A 12,334-nucleotide genomic window follows, 5' to 3' on the forward strand; every position below is an offset into this window, starting at 1 on the left:
ATTCCTTCTTTAGTTCGGAAATAAATATGAAAACTATGACAGCCCATTATTTAAAACTTAAGGTCTGATATCTCTATTTTCCCATAACTTACCTGAAATTTACTTTTTTTTCTACTGTTTTGTGTTCTGATGAACTTTTTTTTTAAAAGTTCTTGAATTGAACAAGACATTTCCTACATATATAAACTGTTATCTTTCCAACTCAAATTATATATCACTCTTTCAGCTTTTAATATAAACACTTATTTACCTATAGGTATAGTTTACAAAACTTTAGTTGAATATAGTTACTCATCAGTCACTCTGCAAACAAGGGTGACTTATTTTAAGCCAGCGACTCCCCAAATGATTCAGTCTCTGAAAGATTTCTCCCAATGCGTATAGATTGAGAGCTGTCAGTTGGATCTGGTCAAATGTCTGTTGCTTTGACCAGGGCCTCATTGATGTTGGTCAAAAGATTGAGGTGAGTCTGGGCTCCTTGTGATCATGTTTGAGAGGAGAGGTGTGTCGACGGGACTGAGCAGCCATGATTTTCTCCGTGATAAAGGGACATCCTTAGGAGACAGAATTTCACCAGCTGCTTAGATCTAGAACTTTCTGCAGTGCTAACAGTACAGCGTCTACCTTGTAAGTTATGGCTGAGGGCGAAATCAACCCAGCGATGCCATAAAGCCAAGTAGCAAGGGAACTCGTGCCCAGGAGACATCCTGCATATTAGCAGGCAGAGTTTCTTAGTGCTAATAAATGATAAAGTACTAGTGATTCTCTCATGACCCTTTACAGTCCTGCTTGTCTCACTAACCCCAAATATCTGTGACTGTGGCTGAATTTAATCTGCACCAGGTTTTTTCCTATATAAATTGAAAAAACATCTCACAGCATTTCTTCTAGTAAACTTCATACGTTTACAATTTTATCACACACAATTTTCTTCACTTTTTGACCCAAACTCTTATTGTTATACAATTCAAATGCATCTTACATGCTTCTAAATTATGTGGGATGCCGCTAGAACAAGAATGTTCCATTAACCCAGCTTTAATAATCTAATTCTCTTTCCATTCAAATGATGTCACTTCACATAAAACACACTGTACCATGATGTCTTCCAGCACTTAACCTTCACACAGTTAATTACTGCCACTTTATCAGGAATGGAAAAGAATCTGATGTGATTCCTACGTAATGATTTCCTGAATGTGTCCTAGTGTTTGATCTACTGGGTTAACAGAATGGATTTTTGAGAGAAATACAAATCTACTCTTTTAAATTCCCATTACATTAAGCCACATGATGAAATATTATATAGTTATTATATATTTTTATATAAATATATTTTAAAACATTTAGTGACAAGGAAAGATAATCACAAGTAAATATAGCAACATATAAAACATAGATCGAGCGAGAGACTGTGTGTGTGTATGTGTTTGATAGATTCTTGTCAAGCTGCCATTAAGGTCTTACTTGGGTCACTGGTATTGTAATGAAAATAGTTTAGTTATATTAGCACTGATTTGTGAGTAAAATCACCGATATATTTTTTAAATGCCTGCATATTTGCGGAACAGATAAAAAACACTAGGAAAAATATACAACAAATCTTAAACGCTTTTGAGGATTATTAAGATCAAGGCTAAGATCAAAGGTGACTTTTTTCTTTCCCCCTTTTTTTTTTGCATGTGCTTTCAAAATTTCCTATAATGAACCTCTATTATACTTCATACTTTCTGTTTATCTTGGAATTTCTTTTCCTTTCCTTCCAACTCACTCTAGATTTCAGATCGTAGACGCTACTGTTAACCCTCTGGAGAATGATACTGGCAAGTCAGCCCTGTCTCTATTTTTTTTGTCCCTAAGGTACACTAGAGCCTTACAAGAATCCACAGATTTTACACCAGAGTGGTATTTTATAGGAAGAATCATCTAATGGGAAAATCTTTGCTATAACAACAAAACCACCAAAAAATTGGGATAAAAATAGATCCTTCTAATGCCAAAATTCTCCTATATCTCCTGTATCACAATGTGATAGTAAAGCTGGTGTACATTGTTGTTTAAAAAAAAAAAAAAGCAACCTCTACACAGTCTTCTTGAATAACTCTTTAACTTTAAAAAATTTCCTACTTAAAAAAATCCCCAAATCTATAATGAAAAATATTGATGAATTTGGCTACATTAAAAAAAAAATTGAAATGGTTGTATATTAAAAAGCACCATAAACAAAGTCAAAAGATAAACAGGAACTTGGGAAAGCTATTTGCCACACATTACATGTAAAATGCCAATTTTCAACATGAGCTCTTTAAAATGAGAAACAATGAACAACCCAATGGAAAAATGAGCAAAGGCCATGACTGGGCAAACTAGTAGAAAAATGACTACAAAAAATAAGAAAACAAAAAGAAGCTCAACCTCATTCATAACTAAAAAAATGCAAACCAAAACAAATATATACTTTTCACTTATCAGACAGAAAAAAATTTAAGATTTGATACAAGCCAGATTTTTGCTATCATAAATTCATGTAACCTTTATAGAGGACATTTTTTTTTTTTTAATTCACCTGACAATCTTTAGCTGTCTTAATATCTTTTTTTTTTTTTAAACATCTTTATTGAAGTATAATTGCCTTACAATGGTGTGTTAGCTTCTGCTTTATAACAAAGTGAATCAGTTATACATATACAATATGTTCCCATTTCTCTTCCCTCTTGCATCTCCCTCCCTCCCACCCTCCCCATCCCACCCCTCTAGGTGGTCACAAAGCACCGAGCTGATCTCCCTGTGCTATGCGGCTGCTTCCCACTAGTTATCTATTTTACATTTGGTAGTGTATATATGTCCATGACACTCTCTTACCCTGTCACATCTCACCCCACCCCCTCCCCATATCCTCAAGTCCATTCTCTAGTAGGTCTGTGTCTTTATTCCCGTCTTGCCACTAGGTTCTTCATGGCCTTTTTTTTTTTTTTTCCCTTACATTCCGTATATATGTGTTAGCATACTGTATTTGTTTTTCTCTTTCTGACTTACTTCACTCTGTATGACAGACTCTAACTCCATCCACCTCATTACAAATACCTCCATTTCATTTCTTTTTATGGCTGAGTAATATTCCATTGTATATATGTGCCACATCTTCTTTATCCATTCATCTGTCGATGGACATTTAGGTTGCTTCCATGTCCTGGCTATTGTAAATAGAGCTGCAATGAACATTTTGGTACATGACTCTTTTTGACCTATGGTTTTCTCAGGGTATATGCCCAGTAGTGGGATTGCTGGGTCATATGGTAGTTCTATTTGTAGTTTTTTAAGGAACCTCCATACTGTTCTCCATAGTGGCTGTATCAATTTACATTCCCACCAACAGTGCAAGAGTGTTCCCTTTCCTCCACATCCTCTCCAGCATTTATTGTTTCTAGATTTTTTGATGATGGCCATTCTGACCAGTGTGAGATGATATCTCAATGTAGTTTTGATTTGCATTTCTCTAATGATTAATGATGTTGAGCATTCTTTCATGTGTCTGTAGGCCATCTGTATATCTTCTTTGGAGAAATGTCTATTTAGGTCTTCTGCCCACTTTTGGATTGGGTTGTTCGTTTTTTTGTTATTGAGCTGCATGAGCTGCTTGTAAATCTTGGAGATTAATCCTTTGTCAGTTGCTTCATTTGCAAATATTTTCTCCCATTCTGATGGTTGTCTTTTGGTCTTGTTTATGGTTTCCTTTGCTGTGCAAAAGCTTTTAAGTTTCATTAGGTCCCATTTGTTTATTTGTGTTCTTATTTCCATTTCTCTGGGAGCTGGGTCAAAAAGAATCTTGCTGTGATGTATGTCATAGAGTGTTCTGCCTATGTTTTCCTCTAAGAGTTGGATAGTGTCTGGCCTTACACTTAGGTCTTTAATCCATTTGGAGTTTATTTTTGTGCATGGTGTCAGGGAGTGTTCTAATTTCATACTTTTACATGTACCTGTCCAATTTTCCCAGCACCACTTACTGAAGAGGCTGTCTTTTCTCCACTGTATATGCTTGCCTCCTTTATCAAAGATAAGGTGACCATATGTGTGTGGGTTTATCTCTGGGCTTTCTATCCTGTTCCATTGATCTATATTTCTGTTTTTGTGCCAGTACCAAACTGTCTTGATTACTGAAGCTTTGTAATATAGTCTGAAGTCAGGGAGCCTGATTCCCCCAGCTCCATTTTTTGTTCTCAAGATTGCTTTGGCTATTCGGGGTCTTTTGTGTTTCCATACAAATTGTGAAATTTTTTGTTCTAGTTCTGTGAAAAATGCCAGTGGTAGTTTGATAGGGATTGCATTGAATCTGTAGATTGCTTTGGGTAGTAGAGTCATTTTCACAATGTTGATTCTTCCAATCCAGGAACATGGTATATCTCTCCATCTATTTGTATCATCTTTAATTTCTTTCATCAGTGTCTTATAATTTTCTGCATACAGGTCTTTTGTCTCCTTAGGTAGGTTTATTCCTAGATATTTTAGTCTTTTTGTTGCAATGGTAAACGGGAGCGTTTTCTTAATTTCACTTTCAGATTTTTCATCATTAGTGTATAGAAATGCAAGAGATTTCTGTGCATTAATTTTGTATCCTGCTACTTTACCAAATTCATTGATTAGCTCTAGGAGTTTTCTGGTAGCATCTTTAGGATTCTCTATGTATAGTATCATGTCATCTGCAAATAGTGACAGCTTTACTTCTTCTTTTCCGATTTGGATTCCTTTTATTTCTTTGTCTTCTCTGATTGCTGTGGCTAACAATTCCAAAACTATGTTGAATAATAGTGGTGAGAGTGGGCAACCTTGTCTTGTTCCTGATCTTAGTGGAAATGGTTTCAGTTTTTCACCATTGAGGACAATGTTGGCTGTGGGTTTGTCATATATGGCCTTTATTATGTTGAGGAAAGTTCCCTCTATGCCTACTTTCTGCAGGGCTTTTATCATAAATGGGTGTTGAATTTTGTCGAAAGCTTTCTCTGCATCTATTGAGATGATCATATGGTTTTTCTCCTTCAATTTGTTAATATGGTGTATCACATTGATTGATTTGCGTATATTGAAGAATCCTTGCATTCCTGGGATAAACCCCACTTGATCATGGTGTATGATCCTTTTAATGTGCTGTTGGATTCTGTTTGCTAGTATTTTGTTGAGGATTTTTGCATCTATGTTCATCAGTGATATTGGCCTGTAGTTTTCTTTCTTTGTGACATCTTTGTCTGGTTTTGGTATCAGGGTGATGGTGGCCTCGTAGAATGAGTTTGGGAGTGTTCCTCCCTCTGCAATATTTTGGAAGAGTTTGAGAAGGATAGGTGTTAGCTCTTCTCTAAATGTTTGATAGAATTCACCTGTGAAGCCATCTGGTCCTGGGCTTTTGTTTGTTGGAAGGTTTTTAATCACAGTTTCAATTTCAGTGCTTGTGATTGGTCTGTTCATATTTTCTATTTCTTCCTGGTTCAGTCTCGGCAGTTTGTGCATTTCTAAGAATCTGTCCATTTCTTCCAGGTTGTCCATTTTATTGGCCTATAGTTGCTTGTAGTAATCTCTCATGATCTTTTGTATTTCTGCAGTGTCAGTGGTTACTTCTCCTTTTTCATTTCTAATTCTATTGATCTGAGTCTTCTCCCTTTTTCTCTTGATGAGTCTGGCTAATGGTTTATCAATTTTGTTTATCTTCTCAAAGAACCAGCTTTTAGTTTCATTGATTTTTGCTATTGTTTCCTTCATTTCTTTTTCATTTATTTCTGACCTGATCTTTATGATTTCTTTCCTTCTGCTGGCTTTGGGGTTTTTTTGTTCTTCTTTCTCTAATTGCTTTAGGTGCAAGGTTAGGTTGTTTATTCGAGATGTTTCCTGTTTCTTGAGGTAGGCTTGTATTGCTATAAACTTCCCTCTTAGCACTGCTTTTGCTGCGTCCCATAGGTTTTGGGTTGTCGTATCTCCATTGTCATTTGTTTCTAGGTATTTTTTGATTTCCCCTTTGATTTCTTCAGTGATCACTTCGTTATTAAGTAGTGTATTGTGTAGCCTCCATGTGTTTGTATTTTTTACAGATCTTTTCCTGTAATTGATATCTAGTCTCATAGCGTTGTGGTCGGAAAAGATACTTGATACGATTTCAATTTTCTTAAATTTACCAAGGCTTGATTTGTGACCCAAGATATGATCTATCCTGGAGAATGTTCCATGAGCACTTGAGAAAAATGTGTATTCTGTTGTTTTTGGGTGGAATGTCCTATAAATATCAATTAAGTCCATCTTGTTTAATGTATCATTCAAAGCTTGTGTTTCCTTATTTATTTTCATTTTGGATGATCTGTCCATTGGTGAAAGTGGGGTGTTAAAGTCCCCTACTATGATTGTGTTGCTGTCGATTTCCCCTTTTATGGCTGTTAGTATTTGCCTTATGTATTGAGGTGCTCCTGTGTTGGGTGCATAAATATTTACAATTGTTATACCTTCCTCTTGGATCAATCCCGTGACCATTATATAGTGTCCTTCTTTGTCTCTTGTAATAGTCTTTATTTTAAAGTCTATTTTGTCTGATACGAGAATTGCTACTCCAGCTTTCTTTTGATTTCCATTTGCATGGAATATCTTTTTCCATCGCCTCACTTTCAGTCTGTATGTGTCTCTAGGTCTGAAGTGGGTCTCTTGTAGACAGCATATATATGGGTCTTGTTTTTGTATCCATTCAGCCAGTCTGTGTCTTTTGGTGGGAGCATTTAATCCATTTACATTCAAGGTAATTATCGATATGTATGTTCCTATTCCCATTTTCTTAAATGTTTTGGGTTTGTTATTGTAGGTGTTTTCCTTCTCTTGTGTTTCTTGCCTAGAGAAGTTCCTTTAGCATTTGTTGTAAAGCTGGTTTGGTGGTGCTGTACTCTCTCAGCTTTTGCTTGTCTGTAAAGGTTTTAATTTCTCCATCGAATCTGAATGAGATCCTTGCTGGGTAGAGTAATCTTGGTTGTAGGCTTTTCTCCTTCATCACTTTAAGTATATCCTGCCACTCCCTTCTGGCTTGCAGAGTTTCTGCTGAAAGATCAGATGTTAACCTTATGGGGATTCCCTTGTGGGTTATTTGTTTTTTTTCCCTTGCTGCCTTTAATATGTTTTCCTTATATTTAATTTTTGACAGTTTGATTAGTATGTGTCTTGGCGTGTTTCTCCTTGGGTTTATCCTGTATGGGACTCTCTGTGCTTCCAGGACTTGATTAACTATTTCCTTTCCCATATTAGGGAAGTTTTCAACTATAATCTCTTCAAATATTTTCTCAGTCCCTTTCTTTTTCTCTTCTTCTTCTGGGACCCCTATAATTCGAATGTTGGTGCGTTTAATGTTGTCCCAGAGGTCTCTGAGACTGTCCTCAGTTCTTTTCATTCTTTTTTCTTTATCCTGCTCTGTAGTAGTTATTTCCACCATTTTATCTTCCAGGTCACTTATCCTTTCTTCTGCCTCAGTTATTCTGCTATTGATCCCATCTAGAGTATTTTTAATTTCATTTATTGTGTTTTTCATCATTGCTTGGTTCCTCTTTAGTTCTTCTACGTCCTTGTTAAATGTTTCTTGCATTTTGTCTATTCTATTTCCAAGATTTTGGATCATCCTTACTATCATTATTCTGAATTCTTTTTCAGGTAGACTACCTATTTCCTCTTCATTTGTTAAGTCTGGTGTATTTTGACCCTGCTCCTTCATCTGCTGTGTGTTTTTCTGTCGTCTCATTTTGCTTATCTTACTGTGTTTGGGGTCTCCTTTTCACAGGCTGCAGGTTTGTAGTTCGCATTGTTTTTGGTATCTGTCCCCAGTGGCTAAGGTTGGTTCAGTGGGTTGTGTAGGCTTCCTGGTGGAGGGAACTAGTGCCTGAGCTCTGGTGGATGAGGCTGGATCTTGTCTTTCTGGTGGGCACGTCCACGTCTGGTGGTGTATTTTGGGGTGTCTGTGGTCTTATTATGATTTTAGGCAGCCTCTCTGCTAATGGATGGGGCTGTGTTCCTGTCTTGCTAGTTGTTTGGCATAGGGTGTCCAGCACTGTAGCTTGCTGGTCGTTGAGTGAAGCTGGGTCTTGATGTTGAGATGGAGATCTCTGAGAGATTTTTGCCGTTTGGTATTACGTGGAGCTGGGAGGTCTCTTGTGGACCAGTGTCCTGAAGTTGGCTCTCCCACCTCAGAGGCACGGCCCTGATGCCTGGCTGGAGCACCAAGAGCCTTTCGTCCACACGGCTCAGAGTAAAAGGGAGAAAAAATAGAAAGAAAGAAAGAAAGAGGCTATAATATAGTGAAGTAAAATAAAGCTATTGTAAAGCAAAGCTATACAGACAAAATCTCACCCAGAAGCATATACATATACACTCACAAAAAAAAGGAAAAGGGGAAAAATTAATATATCCTGCTCCCAAAGTCCACCTCCTGAATTTGGGATGATTCGTTGTGTATTCAGGTATTCAACAGATGCAGGCACATCAAGTTGTTTGTGGAGTTTTAATCCGCTGCTTCTGAGGCTGCTGGGAGAGATTTCCCCTTCTCTTCCCTGTTCGCACAGCTCCTGGGGTTCAGCTTTGGATTTGGACCCGCCTCTGCGTGTAGGTCGCCTGAGGGCGTCTATTCCCCGCCCAGACAGGACGGGGTTAAAGGAGCAGCTGCTTCGGGGGCTCTGGCTCACCTAGGCCGCGGGGAGGGAGGGGTGCAGGGGAGGTGGGGCGAGCCTGCGGCGTCAGAGGCCGGCGTGACGTCGCAGCAGCCTGAGGTGCGCCGTGTGTTCTCCCGGGGAACTTGTCCCCGGATCACGGGACCCTGGCAGTGGCGGGCTGCACAGGCTACCGGGAGGGGAGGTGTGGAGAGTGACCTGTGCTCGCACACAGGCTTTTTGGAGGCGGCAGCAGCAGCCCCAGCGTCTCACGCCCGTCTCTGGGGTCCGCGCTGATCGCTGCGGCTCGCGCCCTTCTCTGGAGTTCGTTTAGGCAGCGCTCTGAATCCCCTCTCCTTGCGCACAGCGAAACAAAGAGGCAAGAAAAAGTCTCTTGCCTCTTCGGCAGCTGCAGACCTTTTCCCGGTCTCCCTCCCGGCCAGCTGTGGTGCGCTAACCCCTTCAGGCTGTGTTCACGCCGCCAACCCCAGTCCTCTCCCTGCGATCCGACTGAAGCCGAGCCTCAGCTCCCAGCCCCGCCTGCCCCGGCTGGTGAGCAGACAAGCCTCTCGGGCTGGTGAGCGCTGCTCGGTGCCGAGCCTCTGTGCGGGAGTCTCTCCGTTTTTTCCTCTGCGCCCCTGTTGCTATGGAGTCTGCGCTGATAGCCGCGGCTCGCGCCCTTCTCTGGAGTTCGTTTAGGCGGCGCTCTGAATCCCCTCTCCTCGCGCACCAGGAAACAAAGAGGGAAGAAAAAGTCTCTTGCCTCTTCGGCAGCTGCAGACTTTTCCCCGGACTCCCTCCCGGCTAGCCGTGGTGCGCTAACCCCTTCAGGCTGTGTTCACGCCGCCAACCCCAGTCCTCTCCCTGCGATCCGACCGAAGCCCGAGCCTCAGCTCCCAGCCCCCGCCCGCCCCGGCGGGTGAGCAGACAAGCCTCTCGGGCTGGTGAGTGCTGGTCGGCACCGCTCCTCCGTGCGGGAACCTCTCCGCTTTGCCCTCCGCACCCCTGTGGCTGCGCTCTCCTCCGTGGCTCCGAAGCTTCCCCCCTCTGCCACCCGCAGTCTCTGCCTGCGAAGGGGCTTCCTAGTCTATAGAGGACATTTTATAAGTACCTTTCAAAAACTTAAAGTGTATAAACAATTTGTGTCAACAATTATATTTGGAACTTATTCTACCTATATAATCATATAAGTACAAAAATGCAAATGTATAAATATGATCATTGGGCTTTTTTTTAAGCATCCAAAAATGGAAATTGGCAAAAAAAAAAAAAAAAAAAAAAAAAACAACAACCTTACAGCCCATAATAGGGGCTGGTTAAATAAATTATCATATTTCAGTGCAATGAATGGAATACTATATAGCTATTAAAATGAATGAGTTAGATTTATGTATACTGATGTAGAAAGTTCTGCTAGCATATTATTAAGTTTAAAAAAAAAGAAAGCAAGGCACAGAACATATAATGTATAAAATGAAAAAACATGGATATACACATTTATATGCATGTATATACATTTTTTAAAGTCCTAGAAGGGTACACAAGAAACTATTAGTAGTAAGTATCTCTGGGAAGTGGATCTGGAGAGACAGAGTTAAGAGACGTGTACTTTTGTTTTATATGTTTCTGTAAGTTGACACTTATATCACATGTATCTATTACTTCAATGAAAGATTAAAACTGAAAACATCTTTTTAAAAGATTCTTTTTCAAAATTATGGTACAATAACACTTGTATAAGCTCTAGAATCATATCAAAGCTTAACTGTAAATTCCCAAGTAAAAATCTAATCTATTAGGATATTTCTTATATTTAGTAGTTATGTCTACACAAATGCCTTAGAAGATGGCACTGTTTTTGACCCAGAAACATTCTTTTTCTCCTTCTCTAGTGTTCATGTACAAGGGCATGAGGGAAGGTGTTGACTATAAGGAGGAACAGGACCAGGTCCTGTGACAGACAGCCACTCAGTAGAGCCCAAGTCTATATAAGGAAGAATATGTTCTTGATATCAACCAGATGACTTCATTACCTTTAAAAACTTTCTTAAGATGTAGTGTTAATGCTTATTTTATAAATTAGAAAATTAAAATCTGACCATATTCAGTGAATCACATTAATCTTTTTTTTCTTTCCAGATTTGATACATGATAAATTGGTCTAAAATGGCTGAGGTTATATCTGAATAAGTCACTGAAGCCACCCCAGAAGGTCTGCATCCAGGTAAATGTCTTACACCTATAACGTTGTATCTGTCAGTAGTTTTCTCTAACGTGTCAACAGTGAAGGTAGCACAAAAAGCCACATATGCCATTGTCAGGTGACAGAAACAGAGGAAGCAGAAAAGAATGAAGTTCCAGTCTTACCCCATCCCTTCCAATATACAGCTTAAAAACATATATATTAATATGATTTTCAATATAAACAGTGTCAGAATTACCAAGATATTCATGTATTGATGATAAACCATGTGAGAGATTTGCAAACCCTTGGCGAGGATCTCCTCATGGTCATAGGCGACTGCTCTGAGCATTGCGTTCCATGCTACCTAGGGCTTTAGCAGGGCCAGGAGGGAAATGACTGTGCTGTCTCATCAGCCACCAAAAGGGGAATTGGGGCTCTGTGATGCCCCAGCACTCACTTCTAGAGGCGGGCATATGTCTAAACACCATAAACCTTGAAACTACCTGCTCACCTTCAGAAAACCCGAATGTCTCAGAGTCTCATTCTTACAAAAGTCTCTCTTACTCCAATAAGATATAGGAAAAGGGGCTCTGAAATTGGATATGGAGGTACCCTTTAATTCCCATGCAGTTTAACCCCCTGGTAGATGTGAGTCCTGTGGAGTCACACGGCGGGGCATTACTCTCAGAACCTCAGAGGGCAGCTAGAGACTGCTCTGTTGGTCCAACTCCTATCACATAGGCCTGTATGATATTTTTCGTAAAAAGACTCCTGGATTTACCCGGCTAGCAGGATTTTTTTCTTCTGACATAAACTCAGCTCAAAAAACAAGCCCTCAGCTTCCCAACTTAACAGGGGAGACACTCCCTAGTTCCTCTAAGGAGAATGAAAAGAGTAGCTTGTCCCCTTCTGAATATGTTGTGATTGCACTTTATCAAAGTAGAAGGTAGATAAGATAGGTGGTGGGTTACATATGTTAGAGGCGACTAGTCTTTTTGATTGACAAGTAGGAAACACTTGCTGGAAGGCACTCCACAGTGGTGTTAGGCAACTATTTAGGACCGCTTTAATCTTGGAGACAAAAATAGTAACATTCTACAGAGTTCTGCCACTGGAAATCTGTAGGGGTTTTTTTGTGAGGTGTAGTTAAACCTAGGAAGCTGAGCTGTGTATGTTTCCAGCAAAAATCCAGCTCTGGAAAACGTACATTAAAATCTATTAAATTAGGCTTCCCTGGTGGCGCAGTGGTTGAGAATCCGCCTGCCAATACAGGGGAAACGGGTTTGAGCCCTGGTCTGGGAAGATCCCACATGCCGCAGAGCAACTGGGCCCGTGAGCCACAACTACTGAGCCTGCGCGTCTGGAGCCTGTGCTCCGCAACAAGAGAGGCCGCGACAGTGAGAGGCCCGCGCACCGCGATGAAGAGTGGCCCCCGCTTGCCACAACTAGAGAAAGCCCTCGCACAGAAACGAAGACCCAACACAGCTAAAAATAAATA

At 40.1% G+C, this 12,334-nt stretch overlaps 1 protein-coding gene across 3 annotated transcripts in view; it reads left to right on the top strand.

The window, feature by feature from the left end:
* AGTR1 (angiotensin II receptor type 1) overlaps positions 1 to 12,334 on the top strand; it is a 51,332-nt gene that overhangs the window by 5,689 nt on the left and 33,309 nt on the right. For all 3 annotated transcript variants that reach the window (XM_036851728.1, XM_036851727.1, XM_036851726.1), the window contains exon 2: positions 10,791 to 10,875. The gene's annotated coding sequence lies outside the window, so the exon portion shown is untranslated. The remainder of the gene's footprint in view (positions 1 to 10,790; positions 10,876 to 12,334) is intronic.

The sequence above is a fragment of the Balaenoptera musculus genome, chromosome 4 (assembly GCF_009873245.2).
Source record: "Balaenoptera musculus isolate JJ_BM4_2016_0621 chromosome 4, mBalMus1.pri.v3, whole genome shotgun sequence".
In the NCBI taxonomy this organism is placed as follows: Eukaryota; Metazoa; Chordata; class Mammalia; order Artiodactyla; family Balaenopteridae; genus Balaenoptera; species Balaenoptera musculus.